Below are 23,779 nucleotides of genomic sequence, written 5' to 3' on the forward strand. Positions count from 1 at the left end.
TTTTGAGTGACGACAAACGTAGCAAGAGTAAGGAATTATAAGGTGTGCAAATCACATTTTAGGGGTCAGTGTACAAAGGAACAGCTAAACTGCATGAACCATTGTCCCGACATGACTTCCTCGACATTCAATGTTAAGCTAAGCTCTAATTTCCCTATATGACTTCCTCCTGTTTCTAACCAACTGAAATAAATGTGGTCCGAATGATCCGTATAAGTGGCACGATGTTGTTTCATAACGTTTCGATTTTTAGTATTGTCTTGTTCTGTGTGAAACAAAAACACATTCACATAGCTTTTATATGGGTTTTGTTATTAGCACTGTGTTTGAAATACTTTATATTGTCTGTACCAGGGATAAACTGTATTTATGAAATAGTTTCTTTCTTGCTGGGTATTAAAAAAGCTGATCTGCTAGTCAGTGAAAGTAAGAAACTGATTTCACATTTTGCCTGCGGGAAAGGCAAGTGAAGATGCTAAAGAGTCTGTGAACATCCAATAATGGAGGCTGTAAGTTTAGGGGATAACTGTTTCAATGCTAATGTTGTCAACCTGGCTATTTTTCACATACAATATCCACCTGGAAGCGAAGTTTCTCTGGATGGAGGTTCATTATGCACAGATATGACTTATGTGCGATGTGAGGTTTTTAAATAAAGAAACTGAGGGGAGGCAAGAAATAGATGAAGAATGAGTGAGAGGAGAACGCGTTGGTTGGAAAAGAAAGGCTTATTGTTGCTAAAGTGTAGCAATACTTACTCTTAACTTTTGGTTGGGAGAGATGGAGAGACTCGTTCAAGGGATAGGTCAAATGAGTTTAGAAGTATGCTGTGTTCCTGGTGCTATTCAGACCTATGTCTTTTCCCTCTTCACATGGGGGAGGTAGACTGCCACAGTTAACAAATGTAAAAGTATCCATTTTATTGATACGTGTGTGTGTGTGTGTGTGTGTGTGTGTGTGTGTGTGTGTGTGTGTGTGTGTGTGTGTGTGTGTGTGTGTGTGTGTGTGTGTGTGTGTGTGTGTGTGTGTGTGTGTGTGTGTGCAAAAATTAATCAAAGCGGGGGTGATGATGAACAGTTTCTGTAGAATTCTGTCAAAGGTTAAGAGCTAGTTATTTTTAAGAATGACATGAATCTCGGAGAGACAGTGATTGCCTAAATGACCACTGTAATTACCAATTACTTCTTGAAGCAGAGAATATATTCACGGCATGTAGCCCGCTAAATACAGACAGGCATTAGCCCATTTACGTACAGTACTAATGCACATAATTTAGATCCTGAAAAGGGCAGATGGGAACACAATGGAAGATATAATAGATACCGTCTAATATCATTCCAAAAAGAATATTGGATTCATTGGAGATGAATATTACTTTGTGTCAGATTGTTTTCCATAAAACATTCCAAATATATTTCATCTCTCTCTCTCTCTTTTCTCCTTTTGTAACCCATCATACTACTGTGATTATTAACATGGGTATTGCTAAAGTGAGATCCAGCAAGACAGAGCAGATTACTGTTGTGTGTGTTACTGGCCGTTATCCTCCTCTCTGCATTAAAAGACAATGGATATTAGACAAACTTCACAAAACTAGTGTTGAAGTCGGAAGCCCTCACACTAGTTACTGCATGTTGTTTAGTCTGTGGCATACAGCTAAGCAGTTCAACTTCTGTGCCGGAAAACAGACAGCAAATCAGAGAGAATGCATTGTAGTATCAAGACTCGTTTAGTTTTCTCTTTGTCAACCAACCACACTCCAAACCATTGAAGACAGTACGAGGAAAGTCAGACAAAAGCAGAGAGCATAAAGGGGGGGGGTTGATGACAAGCCTGACTGGCGAAAGGATATTTACTAAATTAGACATAAACTGCAAAGCTCTGCATCTTCACAGGAACTTGTAAAATCTCATAAATAAGTAAGACTAAATGACAAAGACAGAGTGCACAAACAGAAGCGGTGTGCAAGAGAGAGTGTGGGATGTTTTTGGGGTTGGGATAATGAGTTGTATTTTTGCTTCTTCTCTCAACCCCTCTTCTCTCTCTTTTAGACACTGTTCCCTTTCTCGCTTCCTCATACTCCTGCTCTTCCTCCTCTCCTATCCCCTCTCTCCATGTCACCTCCAGTGTCAGTCTTGTGAGATGCTCCCTGGCAGGATAATAGGGACCCATACTTGTTCTCGATGTAATCTCGTCTTCCCTCCATCTGATAAATACTTTGAGTGGAAGCTGATTATTGTAGTTGGCTGTGAGTTTCAAAGGGAAGGTGGTGAATGGGGGGGGAGTGTGTTTTCAATCCAAACTTTGAACGGGTGACATCATCTCCCCCTTTGCAAAGTCATGTCCGCGGCTGCTGCGTCCCGCTTGAAAGGGATTAGCTTATTCCATGTGGAGTTTTCTTGAACGAGCGTTGGCACTACACAGAAAGCAAATCCATAGGGGCGAGAGATTCACATTGTAATGGTAGTAATAGCTTGGGAAAAAAACACTTGCTCACAGCCGTTGAAAAGCCGCCCTATATCCCACACCCCTTCATCCATTGCCCAATTACAGAATGTTTTAGGATTGAAATGAAACAGGATGTTTTTAAGTAGAGGAAACAAAGTGACTGTGTGATGTTGACTGTTTATTTCTTTCAAATGCCCCTGTCATCTCTTGCCAAAGCAGTTTAGCAGCACCATTGTCACTCCTCACTTTGCCACTGGCTCCACTGTGACATCTTTTTGCTTTAAACAATACCTGCCATTTTACAATAGAAACACTTTTTCAGCTGTCTTGGCGTCATCACCTTGTCTTTTTTAGTGTACTGAGCTTTTTTCATGTGACGTTGGCAGTTGTCTTTAATACTTAATGTTGCAGTGAAATGAGGGGACTTACTTCTAAACATCCCAAGGGGGATTTTTGTCTCATTGTGACCTCTTCTCAGATGAACGGAGTCATTAGATATTGGAGGTCAAAAGTGACTTTCAATCTGAAAAAGAGACGAGCACAAGGACAATCATGCCAATAAGAACAACCAAAATACCAAAAGAAGAAAGCAACATTCTTCAGTAGTACGGCTATAAAGGCATGGTATTTGAATGACACATTGATGGCCACAACGCGTGTGTCGAATGCCAAGAGTCCAGAAGATGGAACCAGTCTGGTTTGGAGCAGGCCAAACGCTTAGCGGGGAGTCCACAAACTGCTTAGAGCTGACATTTTGTGTCTCCAGGAGGTAAGTAAACAGGGATAGGCAGACATTCAAACTCCACCTAAACCCCCAATCTCCATCGATCACATTTAATTGTTTTTCCATTGGTGATGTTGAAGACAACATACATTTTCCCTTTACACTATAACTGGCGTTGTGAGAACAGACCCTGTCTTCTCTTTGACTCAGGCAGTAGGGCTAGAAAATTGCTGAGGTACTGTATTGTTCTTAGTCTGATAGGACAAGGTTCTTGTTAAATCACAGAGACTGATTGCTTTTATGTTCTACTGCACTGACTTTTCTATTTCCGCCTAAGTAAATAAATAACCTGGCAATACGAAGGGTATGAGAGGGTGAACTCGACATGATTCCAGTCAAGTTGACGGAATATTAGAACATGTGCATTGCTTTACCATGAAACAGATCATTAAAATCAAACAAATGGATCTTCGCTTTGTTGTAATCTCACCACACTGTATCTGTCCCCAGACCATCCAACTCCAGGGCGGATGGTGGAGGGAAAAGAGAAGAAAAGACAGCGAGGGACCCCATAGGCTTGATGGGCGAAGGTACCGTTTTCAAAGCTAACGGAATAGAAACATTATATTGTGATTCCATTGACTTGACTTATATTGCAATTCAACTCACATTTTGAGATCAACAAAGTGGGATCACTTTGGTCAACATCAAAACAAAACTGTAGAGCGACTGGGTACCTACCAGCTTCGATGACTTCCTCGGTGATATGTTCATATGAAATGATGCCGCATGCCATGAAAGCAATATCGGCTTAACAAGAACTCATTGTTTTATGCTGTTGCTCACCATGAGTCATTGACTTTAATGCCTTATAAATACTGTTGATATACTAAATTGCTATTATATTGTCACATTTTATAATCTTGATGGTAAAATGGTGGTGCTTTTATATAGGAAAATATGAAAAGGCTCACTCAAGTTTGGAGTTGTACGATGACGAGTCTTGCTCATTTCACTCAGGGCACTTTGTGTTGATAGCTTACTGTGCATACGAGAGGCGTGTGGTGCTAGAAATAATTGTTCTTTTCATAGTAAGAAAGGCCATATCAATTAAGAATAAATAGCTCCTTAGTTATTATGCCACTGCACAGTGGTCGGTCAGCCATTAAACGTGTTTTTCCCCTATCCCTTTTTCAACTTTTGCGGAAAGACTGAGGGTATATACGCCCGTAATAGAAGCATTTCATATCAGCTACTTTAGCCTATGTGCTTATTCATGAGTTGTTGCGTAGCATACGTGTGTGGGGTGAGAGGCGTATTTGAAATGAACACAGAGGAATCTATTCATCTTCGAGTTCAAACAATTCTTTATGGATTATATGCTTTCCCATTTGTACAAATCTTTTTTTATGCATGCAGAAAGGCATACCACTGCTAGAGAAATAAAGAATTTGGCTAAATCCTCCACTGAACTCTGTTACTAGAGCAGTTAGGGGAAATACTGTATTTGGTTGAAATATTTAGGGGAAGGCCGGTGGCTGGACAGCAGGTTTGGATGAAGAGATGACTTGTCTCACTTCACTCCTCTCTTGATCACACACCCATGTGCTCCTCATCCCTCATTTCATTTAGACATGAAGTCGGTTTGGTCTTTACAGAGAGTTTGGTTTGGTCGGTTTGGTCTTTACCCACCATACATACAAGTGAAACTAAATGTCATTTCAGTTAATATCCTTCCAGATTGAATGCTGTCTTCTCATACAGTATATGGCAAATGAATACACCCACACCCAAATGTTACATTTACTCATTGGATTGGAGCAGTTAAGTGATTATTTGGATTAATGGAGACATGGGGACATGTTGAGCTGTGGTGCAGGCGACCTCTGACCTCAGTGATTTTCTGTGAATACGTGTGAAGATGGGCCAGGGCTCAGTCAGTGTGGGATGAGACAGGAGAACAGGGTGGATAGATGAGGTGTCTCTAATTGGCAAAACAATAGGCTCATCTGCTCAACTTAAACCCTGTATTACTAGAGGCATAGAGAGGTTAAATTGAGAGAGGACTGAGAGTGTAAAAGAGAAGATGTCTACTTACGTGATAGGACTGAGAGTGTAAAAGAGAAGATGTCTACTTACATGATAGGACTGAGAGTGTAAAAGAGAAGATGTCTACTTACGTGATAGGACTGAGAGTGTAAAAGAGAAGATGTCTACTTACGTGATAGGACTGAGAGTGTAAAAGAGAAGATGTCTACTTACGTGATAGGACTGAGAGTGTAAAAGAGAAGATGTCTACTTACGTGATAGGACTGAGAGTGTAAAAGAGAAGATGTCTACTTACGTGATAGGACTGAGAGTGTAAAAGAGAAGATGTCTACTTACGTGATAGGACAGAGAGTGTAAAAGAGAAGATGTCTACTTACGTGATAGGACTGAGAGTGTGAAAGAGAAAATGTCTACTTACGTGATAGGACTGAGAGTGTGAAAGAGAAGATGTCTACTTACGTGATAGGACTGAGAGTGTAAAAGAGAAGATGTCTACTTACGTGATAGGACTGAGAGTGTAAAAGAGAAGATGTCTACTTACGTGATAGGACTGAGAGTGTAAAAGAGAAGATGTCTACTTACGTGATAGGGCTGAGAGTGTAAAAGAGAAGATGTCTACTTACATGATAGGACTGAGAGTGTAAAAGAGAAGATGTCTACTTACGTGATAGGACTGAGAGTGTAAAAGAGAAGATGTCTACTTACATGATAGGACTGAGAGTGTAAAAGAGAAGATGTCTACTTACGTGATAGGACTGAGAGTGTAAAAGAGAAGATGTCTACTTACGTGATAGGACTGAGAGTGTAAAAGAGAAGATGTCTACTTACGTGATAGGACTGAGAGTGTAAAAGAGAAGATGTCTACTTACGTGATAGGACTGAGAGTGTAAAAGAGAAGATGTCTACTTACGTGATAGGACTGAGAGTGTAAAAGAGAAGATGTCTACTTACGTGATAGGACTGAGAGTGTAAAAGAGAAGATGTCTACTTACATGATAGGACTGAGAGTGTAAAAGAGAAGATGTCTACTTACGTGATAGGACTGAGAGTGTAAAAGAGAAGATGTCTACTTACGTGATAGGACTGAGAGTGTGAAAGAGAAAATGTCTACTTATGTGATAGGACTGAGAGTGTGAAAGAGAAGATGTCTACTTACGTGATAGGACTGAGAGTGTAAAAGAGAAGATGTCTACTTACGTGATAGGACTGAGAGTGTAAAAGAGAAGATGTCTACTTACGTGATAGGACTGAGAGTGTAAAAGAGAAGATGTCTACTTACGTGATAGGGCTGAGAGTGTAAAAGAGAAGATGTCTACTTACTTGTCCCTCTTTGCTCTTTCCAACAGGACAGGCAGTGGGGGATCTCTGAGCAGCTATGCAGTTGGGAGCATGTGATCTGGTATGTAACAGAGCACCACTAAGACTTTGGTCACGATGCCAGCCAACATCGCTCAGTAGATCCAACATGCTGCTACTACTTTGATACATAGAGTGGTTGAGTTCACATCACGCACAGTTGATTTTTAATCTCAAGTACTCACCAGCCAAGCAACATCTGTTTCAAAACGTGGGATAGTATTTCGACTCAAGGAGACGCCCCCCATTCAAAAAACATTCATCCACATATTCGTACATTGTGCAGTATTTACAAATTCATAAGAATTCAAATATTCTGAATAAAATGTAGCAAACAGAGGAGCAGCCATAAGCATGAAAATACATCAGATTTCTTCCTCCTGTCTTGTTTACTGGTTCACGGAACACTGGATGCAAACAGAATGCAAATGCATTTGATTGAATCAGGTGATGCAGAGGTAATTGTATTTGGAGAAATGTCCAAGATTTTTTTTTATATATCATTATCAGTAGGGGGGTTTCTTTATGAAATCCATCTTAAACAAAAGCTATCATCGCTCCGAAGGCTTGTGATCTTCCTTTGTCACTTGCGGATGTGGATGCGTCTTTAATTTCCTTTCAATTAAAAGTAAATATGCAGTTTTATTTGTTTCCCACTGTGAAATCTAAACAAGAGGAGTCAACACGAGCAGACAGGTGAGGAGTATTCATTTTTTTGTGATCTGATTCAACAGGCGCTGCTTGCCTCTCTCAATGCTTGTTCTCCCAGTGAGATCCAAGACTGTGGAAAAGGAATATTTTTAAATAAAGGTTTTATTGTCACATATACTGGATAGGTGCAGTGAAATGTGTTGTTTTACAGGGTCAGCCATAGTAGTACGGAGCCCCTGGAGCAAATTAGGTTTAAGTGCCTTGCATCAACAGATTTTTCACCTTGTCGGCTCTAACATCTAAGATACCGGCTACCCTTTATGTAGCTTGTTAATAACTGGACTATATATATATAAATATATTTTTTTATTATTATTATTTGTATTTAAAAAATATTTTTAAAGTACAACAAAGAACATAACCATCTATATAAATGTTTTAGCTGAACCCACTGTGCTGTAGTTTTAACCAGCTCAATATTCTCGAGAAAGTCAAATCCATGCATGATTTTTCTTTCCAGGTGTTAATAAGAAGGTGCTATTTAAACCCTATCGTAAAACATGTTTGCTTTGCTGTACCCAAAAAAAGGGTTTAAAGGTTCCCTGAGAAGTATTGGCCTATACAGTATGTCCAGTTACCTCGCTATTCCACAGTAATTAGATATCTGAGCACACATTCTATTCTGTCTTTGTTTTAAAGCACCCCGCTCTCTCCATGTTTGCCTCGTGCCGGTCTAAATCAAACCGTATCTATGTTCCACAGTCACAAAAACACTATTCCATTTCCCCCCCCCCCATTCCACTTCAGGAAGTACACCAGTTCAGCTTAAGTAATACTGAGTCAAGGCCTTGATTTAATATAAGTGATGTCATTACAGGGTCACATGTCAATGCGTAATATGATATAAATTTGGTTTCCTTGGCCCTGTCCAGGCTATACTCTTACTGTGCTTTTAAGCTCCTCTGTTTCTCTGTGGGCTTCACATGATAGATGGCCTCATCCCTTCCAAATGTTTTATTGCTTTTGTCATTAGCAGTGGTGGCAGAGGCACACTACTGTCATTTACTGCATATATATGTGAGATTAGAAGAGTTGGAATGTAAAATGTATGAATGTACACAGATACACCAGCTTGTGGAAATAGATGCATCGTTGAGAATCTAAAGACATGTGTCACACTGTCTCAAACTAACTAGCAAACAATGGGCTGTGACCTTTGCCATGTCACCCTCTCAAAACATAATCTCTCCCCGGTTAAGTTAATATACCTTCCATAAGCCTACCACATGACACACTGACAGAGAAAATAAATACAACTTGAGTTTTTTCCAACCCAAACTTACTCTGCGCTTGTTTGTGTGCCGCGGAAAGGACTAGATGAAGGTGTGGAGTGGTGGAGAGTGAAGAGAGACAGAGAGATAGAAAAGGAGGTTTTGGTTGTGGGAAACCCTTAGCAAGCACAACATGCCATAATTGCTAGGATCAGACTGAATATTTGGAGGGACTGTCTTTTGGATCATCCGCCACCTTTTGTCTGTTTCTCTCCCAGTTGAAGTGGATGTGTAGCCCAAGGTGAGCTAGTGTGCTGAAGCTTCTCGTTCTTTGGTGTTATTTTGTATTTTCGACCCGGCGCTGTCGGAAGAATTTGAAATAACAGATTTCCTGATTGTTTTCAGCAAGGCCTCATGTAAAATGGATAGGGGTGGCACATTTATTGAAGTTTGATTTAAAGTGTGGGGCAAAAAAGAGATCTTGTCATAAATTATTTGACTCATATCCAACCCTGCAATGTATGTTGGATTGTTAAATAATGCATCACCTCACGCATAATTAGGACAACACCATTATTTTTACTGCTTCAAGGAAACCATAGGCGGTTCCTTATTATTGGATGCAGAGGACACCTGATTGATCTCAAGAAAACATGACCCCTCTGTAAATGGCACCCAGTGTTTTAAATTCAAGTTTCACTCTAAATGATATAGGTTATCATTTGAATGCTCATTATCATTTAGACACAAAATAAGCGAGGGTAATGGGACCTAGAACGCAAGCCACCAGCGTAATGTTGTACCCAATAATGTACCTATATATTTGCTTTCAGAGAGTGATTATTGCCATCCGGAATGCACGCTTTGTGATTCTAACGCAATGTGACAAAATGCAATGGGCAGTAAATAAAGAAAAAAATAAAGAATATTTTATGTGCTTTTTTACCTCTCCTGAAGATAACACCTTTAGTGGAAGTGCCTAGGAGCATTAATAAGCAGACAGGATGTATGGGTAATCTTCAGCTTTGAGCCATTACGCTACATTTATCTGTGACCCACACACTTTATATTATTACAGTTAAAGTCCATGAAAGTGTGTTTAGACAAAGATGAAGGCATTACCTGCACAGAAACCCCAAGTGCTATTAGAGGCTTAGCCCTCGTGATGTGAACTGGATATTAAATATCCTTTATCTTACATTTCTCTCAGCCTCGGGTAAGCTGATATCTCACTTCGCCTTGCCTTATATTGCTATTGCTGTAATAAATACATTGATATCAATGGGGTGAGTTTGTCCCAGTCTGAAAAGATTATGGGAGCCATGCCTCCCTTAACAAAGTATGAGGGCTATATATAGCTACATGTATAAAGAGTGGTGGTACGTAAGTAGGTTCTGGATAACGATTGTCTTAGTGACACAGTGAAGCGTCTAGCTGGATGAGTGAAGGGGCAGTGCAGGCCATCTAGAGTTCCTCAGGGACAACACTCACCTGTATTTGATCTCTCCTCACTCCCTCTCCGCCCCTCCCACTACTTGTATTACTTTTCAAGGCCAATACCGTGCGCTAGCTAGGGAGCTAGTTTTAGCTGTAGCATCTTCCCTTGGGTACGGATGGAGGTTGATGATATTAACCTATAGCGTTTTTTCCCCCTTTCTCTATTACACTCCAAATTACACACATTTAAGGATACGAAAGTGGAAATCACATAAGGGATGCAATCTATTTAAAACCCTCTCCTTGGGGTGAAGAATGTGACATTTGCTGAACCCCTCCCCCTCGACCCATCCTTAGCTCATTGTCCCCCCCCTCGAGTTTTCCCGTTACCGTAGGGCTTCACCCTGCTGTACCCCCCTCATGGGGAGGAATCGGGATGGCATGAACACATTGTTATACATTTTCTATCATGTAGTCTAAAATACGCCTGTAGGTCTGGCCTTGTTGATGATGCTGATGATAGACCACTGTATGTGAATATCCCATGACTGCAGACATCAATGCTGTATCATACATATAGGGGAATATCTCAACCACTACATGGTCAGTTTAACAGACATTAAAGAGAGACAGACCTGCCACTTGGTGTTCTATAAGCCAACAGTGTAGACTACTTGTTCTGTAGTTCCTCTCATAATGATGTGGGAAAAGACCCACACAATTCAAGCCTTGCTACAGTGTGACTAATAAATGGGCCAACACGCATAATAAAGCGTTAGGGTGGTTGTGACGGAATATAGAAAACCATCTCATAACTTCCTGGTTCTGAATAGCCCTCCACAAAAGGTCACGGCGGTGACAACAGTGTGATGGATGTCACCAACGTGCAATTAAATTCTTCTTAAAAAGGAGAATCCGGGCTGCTCTGTGTTGCTTATTAAATATAAAACAGTTCAATCAAAAGTCAGAGGCCTTTATGTTTAATGTAGTCTGGACAACCAAGAGTTTATCTCTGAATTATTCATGGTGTTTATGGGTGAGGTCAATAACAGAACCAATACTCGTTATGATTGTTTGTAGCCCAGCGCAAAGGTCACTCGACAACTTCTCTGACGCGTCAAACTTTTTTTCCTGTCTGAATAAATAGTGAAGAGCAAACCATAATGCTCTTGTGTTTTGTGGTACGCAAATATTTGCTGTCCAGTTGCTGGAGGTTTTGATGCACAGCTTCCTCTTTCCCTCTCCTCTCTTTCTCTGTCTCTCTCTCTCACATACACACAGTCACGCGCAAATGAACACACACATGCACACACATTTACACGCACAAGCTTCTTTGAGGAAATTGGGACTGACAATCAACGCCTGAATATGAGGAAACCCATCTCTATTTGAATATCTACATACACTATATATACAAAAGTTTGTGGACACCCCTTCAAATTAGTGGATTCGACTATTTCAGCCACACCCGTTGCTGACAGGTGTATAAAATCAAGCACACAAACAACATTGGCAGTAGAATGGCCTTACTGAAGAGCTCAGTTACTTTCAACATGGCACCGTCATGGAATGGCACCTTTCCAACAAATCAGTTCGTAAACTTTCTGCCCTGCTAGAGCTGCCCCAGTCAACTCTAAGTGCTGTTATTGTGAAGTGGAAACATCTAGGAGCAACAATGGCTCAGACGCAAAGTGGTAGGCCACACAAGCTCACAGAACGGGACCACCGAGTGCTGAAGAATGTAGCGTGTTAAAAATCGCCGGTCCTCAGTTACAACACTCACTACCGAGTTCCAAACTGTCTCTGGAAGCTATGTCAGCACAATAACTGTTCGTCAGAAGCTTCATGAAATGGATTTTCCAACCTCCCCGCCATTGGACTCAGGAGCAATGGAAATGAAATCTCTGGAGTGATGAATCATGCTTCATCATCCGGCCGTCCTTTGGACGAATCTGGGTTTGGAGGATGCAGTGGTGGAAAAAGTACGCAAGTGTCATACTTGTGTAAAAGTAAAGATACCTTTAATAGAAATTAGTTAAATAAAGTGAAAGTCACCCAGTAAAATACTACTTGAGTGAAAGTCTAAAAGTATTTGGTTTTAAATATACGTAGGTATCAAAAGTAAATGTAATTTCTAAAATATACTTAAGCGTCAAAAGTAAAAGTACAAGTATGAATCATTTCTAATTCCTTATATTAAGCAAACTAGACGGCACCATTTTCTTTGTTTTTCTTTTTTATTCACGGATAGCCAGGGGCACACTCCAACACTCAGACATCATTTACAAACGAAGCAGTTGTGTTTAGTGAGTCCACCAAATCAGAGGTAGTAGAGATGACCAGGGATGTTCTCTTGATAAGTGTGTGAATTGGACCATTTTCCTGTCCTGCTAAGCACTCAAAATGTAACGAGTACATTTGGGTATCAGGGAATATGTATGGAGTAAAAAGTACATTATTTTCTTTAGGAATGTAGTGAAGTAAAAGTAAAAGTTGTCAAAAATATAAATAGTAAAGTACAGCTATCCCAAAAAACGACTTAAGTAGTTCTTTAAAGTATATATACTTTACACCACTGGGCGGATGCCAGGAGAACGCTACCTGCCTGAATGCATAGTGCCAAATGTGAAGTGTGGTGGAGGAGGAATAATTGTCTGGGGCTGTTTTTCATGGTTCGGGCCCCTTAGTTCCATTGAAAGGAAATCTTAACGCTACAGCTTACAATGATATTCTAGACTATTCTGTGCTTCAAACTTTGTGGCAACAGTTTGGGGAAGCCCCTTTCCTGTTTCAGCATGACAATGTCCCCGTGCACAAAGCGAGGTACATACAGAAATGGTTTGTCGAGATCGGTGTGGAAGAACTTGACTGGCCTGCACTGAGCCCTGACCTCAACCCCATCGAACACATTTGGTATGATTTGGAACACCGACTGCGAGCCAGGCCTAATCGCCCAACATCAGTGCCCGACCTCACTAATGCTCTTGTGGCTGAATGGAAGCAAGTCCCCTCAGCAATGTTCCAACATCTAGTGGAAAGCCTTCCCAGAAGAGTGGAGGCTGTTATAGCAGCAAAGGAGGGACCAACTCCATATTAATGCCCATGCTTTTGGAATGAGATATTCGACAAGCAGGTGTCCACATACTTTTGGTCATGTAGTGTAGCAGCAGCACACACAAGCTGAGGAGGACCTAGAGGTGGTCATTGCCTCGACCAAATGAATAAGAGACAAAATGTCAGATGCGATGGAAAAGTCTTCTCATTCCTTAAGTCTACCTCTAGTTGAACTTATCGTTCTCTTTTTTGCCTTGTATATCCACTCTGAAATGATAGATGATGATAACAATAATAATGTCATTTTGTACCGGAATCTCAGTCATTACCTGCTGTAAAGTGCTTCTAATTGATACCTCCAGGGAGATAATGATTACAATGCCCTCCAGGAAGATATTATTGCAATATTAACCTTTGTATATACTTTTATGCAGAAGACTCTGGCACATTAAGTGATCTGTAAATCTTGCTTCTCTTGTAATGCCATTACAAAAGAATGGATATTCGGAGGTGTGCCCTTTTCCTGATTAAGTGTGTCCAGGGTTTTTGGTCGTCTCTGGGAAATTGATGGCATGGAACTGCAATTTCCGATGTCTCTTCTCTTACTGCGAAAAGGTTCTCAACCCTTGTCTCTCTGTCTCGCTCTTTGTTTGACCGTCTGGCAGCACGGTAGCCATGCGGCACTACGCTGGACCCCCCAAAACAAGACAATATTTTCCAAAGTACCAGCTATTTTTGGATGGGCCATTGCATCAGTGTTAATTGGGCTGCACCACAGTCACCACCAACATGGAGAACCATGTCTCTCGGCATCGTAGGGATGCTACAGGAAGGTTGCATGTCAGAATCCTTTGAGAAGCTCTGCAGCTGTAATCAGATTGAACTGAGATGAGATACTGTGCAGTACACAGTACTTTACTGTTATCTGTCCTGCTATCCCACTGTAAAGGAAAAAAAGGCTGATTTAATGATTAAGGAGGAGGAGACGGACCCTTGCTTAAGAGATCCTTCAGCACAGCAGCAAAGAACAAGTACTGCTGACATACTGCAAATGAAAACAAATTAATTCAGTGTGTGTGTGTGTGTGTGTGTGTGTGTGTGTGTGTGTGTGTGTGTGTGTGTGTGTGTGTGTGTGTGCGTGTGTGCGTGCGTGCGTGCGTGCGTGCGTGCGTGCGTGCGTGCGTGCGTGCGTGCGTGGGTGCGTGCGTGGGTGCGTGCATGCGTTGCAAGGGTAGTGATTCAAAACCCATAACACAGAGAGCACATCTAAAACTGAATCTTAAGAGTGAGCACAGGAAATTGACATTACAGCTAGCAGGCACTCTGTGGCCACTGCCCCCTAGTTTACCCCCTGTAATAACAAGCCACGGCCTCTGGTGTGCGCCGTAGTGAGTGTGGTTTTGATGGGAAGGTTGCCAATCATACTACATTTACTGTAGGTAAGCCTACAGGGTATGCAGACAAACAAATCCATAGCTACATGGCCATTGCTGAGCTTGATCACATTGACAAAGTATGGTTACACTTACATTTCTATTCATGTACAATGTTAGTATTAGTTGTAGTATCTTTTCATCTTACCACAATGTTGTGCTATATATCTTCACTATAGGGTTCAGCTGGAAATATGAAGTGATCTCGCGTGGAGCCATATAAGCCCTGTTTCCAAGGATGGCTGATGGCCTACAAAGATTATCCTGGGGAATTTGTGTTCGGTAGCTCATATTTGTAACACAAGGTCACTGTCCTTCTGTGGTTGGTTACAAATAACCAACATAATTGTCATGTGATTAGAGATTATTCGCTGGTAATTTAAGGCAGTTCTAATGTGTTGCATTTCCCTGACAAAGCAACACATTCCTTGTATTATCTTATGTTGTTCTCCAGGGCTCCTCGGCTGACATGAACCTACTAAGACTCCCCTTTGTTCGCAGTAACTGGAAACCATTGGTAAGTGTACACAGAGGTTAGTCTGACAGGGACACTTGTGTGGCGCGGCAGCACCTTGCACTATTCAGCACTGCACTCTTATATGTGTCCGATGAAAGGAAATGCTACCAAAGGAGGTGAAAGTATAGAGGACCCTTTCTAAGGCTAGAAGCTTATTTCCAGGTGGATGTATAACACCTGTTCATCTGTTTTCTTTCGTTCTAGTTTTCCCACAATCACACACATTGTACCAGACCAGCTTAATGTATTGTGTTCATAGACATGCCTATATCTCTGAGGACATGACTATTGGATTGCCAATGCCAACCCAAGTTAGCTCAATGATAGTGGTCTCACTGGGGAGTAGCTTTGATTGAAGTGTTAAGGGGAGAGGCGCTATAGAGGAGGCATCACGTGTGTCCGGTGGAGGTCACCAATGGTCTGCAGGTTCTAATGATGTGCTAATAGCCACTGAGGAGGTCATTTGGAGCCATTAAGGAGCGCCTGTAGGTAGTTAACGGCCCACAGCATAACCCAGGCTCCTTAATGTTCCCACGGAGGCAGTTAGCCCTCTGTCACCAACGGCAGCTGCCTCGTTATTGCGATTAGAAACCAATTGATAGGTAATAGTAAAATATGATGGCTCACTGTCCCATAAATACAGTACAGTAGTAGTTGGAGTATGAGGGAGTTAGCTGGACTGCAGATGTAGGTCCTGGTTAAATCTATGTGATAACGGCACCCTCTGTAAAGGTATCACCTATGAGCTTATCAACTCAACAACAGAAGGGCAGCCATACTCCCATTTGGGTTGAGGCTTGGGTCATGTATCATTGTTTGTCACTTAGAGGGGAAGTCTGTCAGTAGTGGCCTAATTGTCAACCCATGTTTCTGATTTGTTAAGAAACTCATCACAGGAAAGTCTTTCCCTTCACTTTTTTTCCTACGCCGTCGACTATGTTGTCATTAGTCTTGTTGTCCGAGGGTTCCTCCTAACACACAGTCGTTTACTTTACTTAGACATATGAGAATGATGGAACCCGTCAAACGAGGGATATTTTAAGCATGCCGTAATCATTATTAAATCCCTGATGCCGAACATTGTTCTTAATCAGTTTGAGTCAGATGTTTTCATTTTAGATTTGTTATCTTCCAGTAGAGACATTGATTCAGATGATTTAAATTAGCATGCGTCCAGTTATCGGTCATAGGCAATACACTGCAATCAGTAACTCATCGAGAGAAGCCAAGTTTGATCAGTATATACACTTTATCCTGATAAATATAGGAGTACAGTTTTCCCTAGTCTCACAATATGAGGATGACGAAACCTCGGACTTGAGCTCTAAATATTTGTCTCTGCAGTATTTGTGCGAAGCCTCATTAATGATCAGAACTGCCAAACATGTAGTGTACTCGGCCCCAGTCTGAAGGGGGAAAGATACAGTAGTGTGTTTGTCGAAATGTAAAAGCTTCACATACGAGATTGATGTAACCAATAATGATGAGATTGCGAAATGAATCCGGGCAATAGAAAACGTTTGTTATAACAGTGCTCCTCATTTAGTGAATGTCATACTTGAAAGTGTAATTGATAGAAATTTGAAGTTACATTTTTAAAGTTTACAGTCATGGAGGGTTCAGAGAATCGAGTTGGTTAAAATTGCACTCACTCCATTTTCATTTAAAGTAGGCTACTTTGAAAAAATGTCTTCATCAAAGACCTGGAACAGATTAATTATACTTTGAGAAACTCAATTTGAAGAAAGAAGTATTTTCTCTACGTATGAGCCACTCTGGTGTGTTTTCACTTAAATCTGAACTGGGCAAGAATTTACGTTTCAGTCTGGTTTCAAACACACCCACACACACGCACAACACACAACACACACACACACAACACACAACACACAACACACAACACACACACACACACACACACACACACACACACACACACACACACACACACACACACACACCACATCCTTATAATATGGGATGCACAGCAACATGAGTGTATTGCTACTATAGGTCACACTTTATTGCTATCATGTTGCATCAATGTTCTAAAATTGTTCTGTCTGTTACTAATAGTACTAGAGCTGAGGGTTTGAAATGACTACAAGCAGGGCCACATCCAAGAGTACACAGAGAGGAGACTGAAGGAGTAACATCTCAGTTTAGTTGAGAAGTGAACAGTGGCGAGTCTGTTTTTCAAGCATGTTTTCTTGGATGCCTCCCAAGCATATAATACATAAGAAGAGCCATCTTCAGCTGGTAGTCAGAAACATCCGTCTAATGGGCCTGGAAGGACTGTCCAACACCCTGCTCTGTGCTCTCCTCCCTGACCCCTGACCCCTGGCCCCCCAAACCTTAGCTCTGTCGACCGCGTTGTTGACTTTTAGTATCTGTTTCCTCTGTCAAATCTCTCTCCTCCTATTGCAATATGTAAAAGATACAAGTAAAGTTATTGGGAGGTGGTCCACGTACAGGAGGCAGGGAAGTACCGGAAACCTCTACATGAGACATGCAGTAATGAAATATCAATTATCGGTGTATTCTTTTTCGTAAATATTCATAGATTTGTTTTTATATGAAGGAATATGATGATAGAAATAAAGGCTTGGTAGAGGTCCATTTCAAAAGTATAATCTTGAATCTCGGTCAAGAAGTGTATTGCTCTAAAGAGGTCTCTTGTTTTGTGACTCCCTTTTTCACCTGGAGCACCTGTTGCTCAGTATAGGTAGAATAGTGATGTAAAAGTTAACTGTAATCTTTACTCGTTTGTGACTTTTAGATTTTTAAATGTTGGTCTGATTTCCATACAGGCCTATATTCTATTTCCTATAGGCTACTGTATTAATTCAAGTTTTTTTTTAACTCAAATTAAACATGAAAAATGATGTGTTGCCTGAATTGCACAGAAAAAGACAAAGAAACAAAATATATAGGCCATTAGGCATGAATTTTAACTTAAGAGAATAGTTCAATAGTTCAAGGAAGTTAATGTTGTGTGTTCATGTGTTATTCCCTGCAACATAATGCACAATTATTTAAATGCTGGGTATATTTATGGGACGTACCCGGGCTATATTGTTAGAAATGTGCATGTTTAAATCCATATGGCAACTTCCTTTTGACCTGCTTTCACATCCCCGTCGCATTGTCAAGCCTGTCACCGATAAAGAATCACTTGACTTGCTATAACAAGTTCAAAAGAAACCGAGAACGCGCTGTTGATCCATGAAGAATTGAGAAAAGGAACACCCCTACTGCTCTCGCTATCATTCCCATAGAGATAGCGATATTATTGATGGGATGGTTATGCTAATTTCTTTAGAGACAAACTTTTATTTTGGAATTTGTTCAAAAAAGAATTTCATACACATCAAACTGGAAAATGCATGCTGGATTCCTAACCGTTTAAGGGGCAGCATGAGAATCCGATTTTCATAGTGAATAATGAATGTGGACTATCTTTTAAAAAATATGTTTTGTCTGGAAGAAAAAGAAAGCGCAGCCGCGTCCTTTCCTTCTGGATTATCTATTAATTTTCCACTGAAAAAAAGATAACACTATAAATGAAGAATACAAGAAAATAGAAAGTTATAACTATGTAGGCTAACACAATCAAACATTGTAGTTACAAATAAACATACAGCATTATAGCCATAAAGCCAACAACTACTAGCTATCTGTTTTTACTCTGATTTAAAGTTACATTTTAAATCACAAGATGTCCAAGATCCAATACAGATATAATCCCCCCCAATTAGGCTCATTGTAGGCCCTCTACTCACACTTGAATCAAGCTGTAACATACCAACGTCCATATCAATTTCATACACAGATGGAGTGGCATGTGCTCATAACACATTAGTTCTCTGTCATACTACCACACTGAGCATTTGCATGTGAGTATCCTTGAGTCACACACCGCCTTGGCACAAGTGGAAAGGGGAGACCATACGCTCACAGCTGTTCTATCTCCCGTATAAATACGACCAGGGAGTCCGGTGTGGACTTCTGTCTGGTTATATACAGGATTTGATATCATCTCGATCAATGCAATGATGTGTCCCATGGTTCGAGGACATTTTGAATAATCAATCCGTCTGCGTTTGGCCGAACCATCATCGCATCACTGTCCTCCTCTTTGTCGACCTCTCCACGTTTTCTCGCTCTTATCATCGTCCCAGAGTCACATACCCTTACATTACAGAACACCAACCGTTCATATGAGTATTTGATACTTTTTTTTATTATTACCAAATCTTTCCCACAATTACACCATCATCGTTATATGATCCCATAAGAAAGAGTCTGTTTAAGCAATGGCTTTTGTCAACGCCGGAACACTGCATCTATAATTGCATTACATTCAGCTCCTTCCACCCCCTATAGAAACATAATATATCAAACCATCTTGGTGCGAACATTTAGGAGCATGAACGGTCGGCCAGTGCATCTCTGTCCTACCGCAAAAGTTATGCCAGAAAAAGTTTAGAGTCCTCGACGAAGAATACAGGTCTTTAAATCATTTTCCCACGTTACTTGGAACCGTTGAGTGAGCGCGTTTAATATTGGACCTTTCTCTTTCTGTTTGAGTAAGGTACGAAGAACCCTTGTTCAACAGCTGAGTTGTTTTAAATATCATATTTACTAATAAATATGCTTAATTCCTAGCCTATGGCTTCAAAAAGCGCTCCCATGCATGGTGTTAGAATAAACCCGGTTCGTCAGGGCACCTGAAAAAAAAGCCTCCCTCAGGACTAGTTTGCGTTTGTATGCATGCGATTGGCAACATAACGGGCTTATTTACATTAAATACGCCACAAGGTTACAGTGAGATGAACGTCATTTTATCACTGATTACTTCTCTTAAGCACTAGAGCTGTGACTGATGCTCAGGACGCGCAGACTACACCGATTTACCCTGGAGTTTTTTTGTGAAGAAAAATACTTGAAATAGTTAACTGAAAAGGTAAGGACGTGTACTTTTTACAACATTATATGTTTTCAGTTGTTATGTGTTCACTGCATGGTCCTGGACGACATGTATCAAAGCCAATTAGACACGGTGTCAACGTAACAAGACTGACAATGTGAATGGGTTCAGAGGAGAATAGACATATTTTAATAAGAGTGTTTACGGGAGCTCAAGGTCAGAAACAAGCTGCGAGGTTGGGAATCCTTTCTTTTTTTCACCGTAACACGGGGGAAATGTAGCCTACGATTAGAGTATTATTATTTACGGTGTTATTTTATCTTGGGTTACGCTCTTAGCTCCAGCAATGCCGAATGCCGCAAGACCTATATCTATTTGCTGTGAATAACGCGGCGGACGACAATGGACTGCTTTTTTAACGGTACAATGCATTTCACCTACCAGATAGGGAGAGTCCAAGCTGAAATATGGAAATGTATTGTGATGCTGAGTAATTAGTATCAATGAACACGTTTGGCCTAGGAAAAAAACTGACCGAATGAAAGAAAACGCTATTTTTTACTCAGGATACGTGCGGAACAGTTAGAGAGAGAATTCTGTATTGGACAATCGTAACAGGTCCGAAGCGCACTTTTCCCCCTTCAGCGAAAGAAAATGATCCGGTCAATCATATGGACATGCCTCATTATTCAATGAACACAATCTCTCACCAAGGCATCGTTTACAGACAGGAGTTTCTTCGCGCTACTCCAAATTGAAAGGTAAGAAGTGCGAAGCTTACGCATGGGTTTAGGGGGTTCGGAATGGTAACTCGAAGACGTTTCGCTTTTGAAAGTCAGTCAATTCTTATTTCTATTGTATCATCTCAGTGGGGCCTGTTTTCTACGTGATTAAAAAATACAGTATAATTAAATATCCATAGCGGTGACGTTAGCATGCGGGGTTGTCAGGGGGGAATCGCATAGTCTACATAATGAAAGCATGAACAGCGACTCAGAACCAACTATTCTCTTTTATATTTCAATGATTTCATAATAGTCACATATAAAAGTTGTATATTCCAGACGTTTAAGATAGACAACGGAGTGTGCATTAACGTATTGGACACATGACATGCATAACACAGGCAGATATTTGCGACTACTTTTAAGGAAGTATAAACTGTTCCCCATCCAATCTGCTTCGAAAACTTTCTCATCACATCCCTAGGGGTTTTGCTTAGAATTTCAGCTAACCTGAGTGCAGATTGTTGGAGAAATAGGATCAAAGTTATCCGCTGCATGCCATGTGTCAAAACTTGTGAGATGGAAGAGCCGGTGAGACCTGCCATTTTGTGCTGTGATCGACCTCTTATGAATAGCAGCCATGCATTATGCTTTGAGGAACGTTATGATGGCATTCAACAACTGAGGGCTAAATGTCATACACGCTTTCAAACCTTTTATGTAGACACAACACGCATATTCCTGGAGAAATTAAGATTTGAACGACTGATTCAAAACGCAGTTGCTTGGGGAAATGTATCCAAATGGTAAAAGTTATAGCGATTCGGAAACGAATAGAATAGACACCCATGACAAATAATTTTATGAAAATGACGTAGCCTAGCCAATAACTTAATCGGGGACGAGGTCGAGTCTAGCAAGTAGCGTATGCCATAACCTTCATAGCTATATACATTCACGTTGTCTAATTTAAATGTTCCAAAATATAAATTATATATTTAAAGTGCATATAGACTGTTGGTGTGGGTTTATATGTATTGTTCTTGCGCTGTGAATCTCAAATCTGTCAGGATAAATATATTCCCATACATACTGATAACCCCCAAATGTTAAAAGTGCCTTAGTACGAGTCTATTATGTATCATTTCGTGGAATAAAACACATGCTACCGTTGCAGGGGCACTACCAGTGCTTCAAACTCTCCCCCGGTAGGACTAGTCTGCAGGTGTCTCTCATCCAACCGAGCAGCCTTTCACCTTGAGTAGAAGGGAGCGATCCTCCCATGTAAACACAGAAGAACCAGGTTTGAGATTAACCCAGCTCGAAGGCAGCAATTTAAAACAGTAGCCTAGGCTACAATGGCTGATAAAACACATGACCCCCTTAACCGTAACGTAAGTGTTACACAACGTCCATCACATTGTTTTACTTTTTTTTTTGTATCTTCCGCAAAGTTGAGTTTGCGAAAAATGTTTATTCCTTAGATTCATTGTCAAAGGAAATGAACAAATAGGATGCACAGATGCACAGTCCGAGTTAGCCACTGTCATTGTTTAATGGTATTTGCCAGGCGGATATTATGTCTGTAATAGTGTCTGGGCGTGAACCTTTTTGTGTCAGTTCATTTTATTTTCTTATTGAGATGAAATAGCGATGGACAACAGTCACACTGGAGTGCACTGAATTCCAGATCGGGGCCCTACAGTAGCCTCCATGCAATTACCGATAGTTAGGAGAATGACAATGAATTGTGAGAGGTGTTATGAGGGAAGAGAAAGTGTGACTTTACTAACTGGCATGTAGTTGCAGCTCCTGTGTGTGTTGTCCTGGAGATACTTGACTGGTAGTTGACTGTCTGCTACAAAATGTATTTTATTATTACATTATTATTACTATTATTATTATCATCATCATTAATTATGCAACAATTCCATGAATTGTATGACAAGCTATCACGTTTCACATAGCTCAAACAATTGCTTTTACACATTCAACATTTTCGTCATGTGTACACTCTATTGTGAATTTGGTGTTATATTCCTAGTCCCATTTTTAAACATGCTTTGTTCTCATATACATCACATTCCTAAGCATCACCAGTGCTGTGTTTGATCTACTTCGTCAGCCTGTTTAGTGGTTCAGTATTGCAATGTATCCTATTGTACCTGTGTCTGTGTTCCGTGGGTGTCTGTGTTCCGTGGGATGACAAGCTACGGTAATGAACATCTTTAGGGGGAGAGAGAGCGAGAGAGGAGGATGAGAGAGGGCATGGCATGGGCATGGCATCAGTGCTCCTCTCCGGACCTGTCAGTCTGCAGCCAGTCAACTGTAGCCGGAGCAGGAGAGCAGTCAGAGACGTGATCAAACAGTCATCCCACTCTTAAATGATTCTCGGCTCCTTTAATTGGTCGAAATTGTCTTCCAGATGTACGGCAGTAGCCAGGGTCTCTTGTGGGACGGTATGGCAGGCGAGGCCTGGTGATTAGGTATTAATTGATATGTGCAGTGGAGCCCCCATCCCCTCTGGCTCCAAAGGCTAAGGCCTTTACCCCGGTGGCTGTGTGCTCCCTTCACCCCCCCTTCACCCCCCCAGTCTAGTTTGGCAGGCAGGAGGGGTTGTTTCAGGAGGGGGCTGGAAGGCAGGCTGGGGGCATAACACATAACAAATAGGCGCTAGGCTATGGTAAGCCTTGTAGTATGGTGACCTTGATTTAGAAGGTACACTTTGGAGAGATGGTCTTCTGTCAAATGTCATGAGCCCTGTTTGAGCACACAAGTGCTACAGAGACGAGCCGTTCACATCTCATGTTTGTGAAGTTAGGTCCCGTTTTCGTCTGTAGGCTGTGGCTCTCAACAGTTCTCTGCTCATGTGTGTCGTATAGCATATATTTTGAAAGGTGTGTATGTGTGTGTGGATATGAGGGCGACAAGGATGTGAAAGTCCAACGTTTCTGCGGATAGCAATCGTAGACGTCAGTGTGATCTAAGAATAAAGACTGGGCCGACAGATGAGGTGATGACGGATGAGCTTGACTCAATTGCCTCATGCCAGGGTGCCACCAGAAGGAGCGTCTGTCTGTCTGGAAAGAGGGAACGAGGGAGAGGGAGAGCGAGAGCACACAGGAGAGAGGGAGCAAGGGGTTTGCAGTGCTAGAGCGCAAACGAAGAGGTAGGCCTCTGATTA

General features: G+C 41.2%; 1 protein-coding gene across 9 annotated transcripts in view; it reads left to right on the plus strand.

The window, feature by feature from the left end:
• The first annotated feature begins 19,292 nt into the window (after nt 1-19,292).
• The window catches only part of znf536 (zinc finger protein 536), a 191,812-nt gene continuing 187,325 nt past the window's right edge, over nt 19,293-23,779 (plus strand). For 5 of the 9 annotated variants that reach the window (XM_071380773.1, XM_071380783.1, XM_071380776.1 and 2 more), the window contains exon 1: nt 20,016-20,631. The gene's annotated coding sequence lies outside the window, so the exon portion shown is untranslated. Of the gene's footprint in view, nt 19,907-20,015; nt 20,632-23,779 lie in introns of those variants that run through there. The other 4 variants (XM_071380774.1, XM_071380779.1, XM_071380780.1 and 1 more) reach the window with 4 other exon arrangements.

Source organism: Salvelinus alpinus, chromosome 33 (genome assembly GCF_045679555.1).
Source record: "Salvelinus alpinus chromosome 33, SLU_Salpinus.1, whole genome shotgun sequence".
Taxonomy (NCBI): domain Eukaryota; kingdom Metazoa; phylum Chordata; class Actinopteri; order Salmoniformes; family Salmonidae; genus Salvelinus; species Salvelinus alpinus.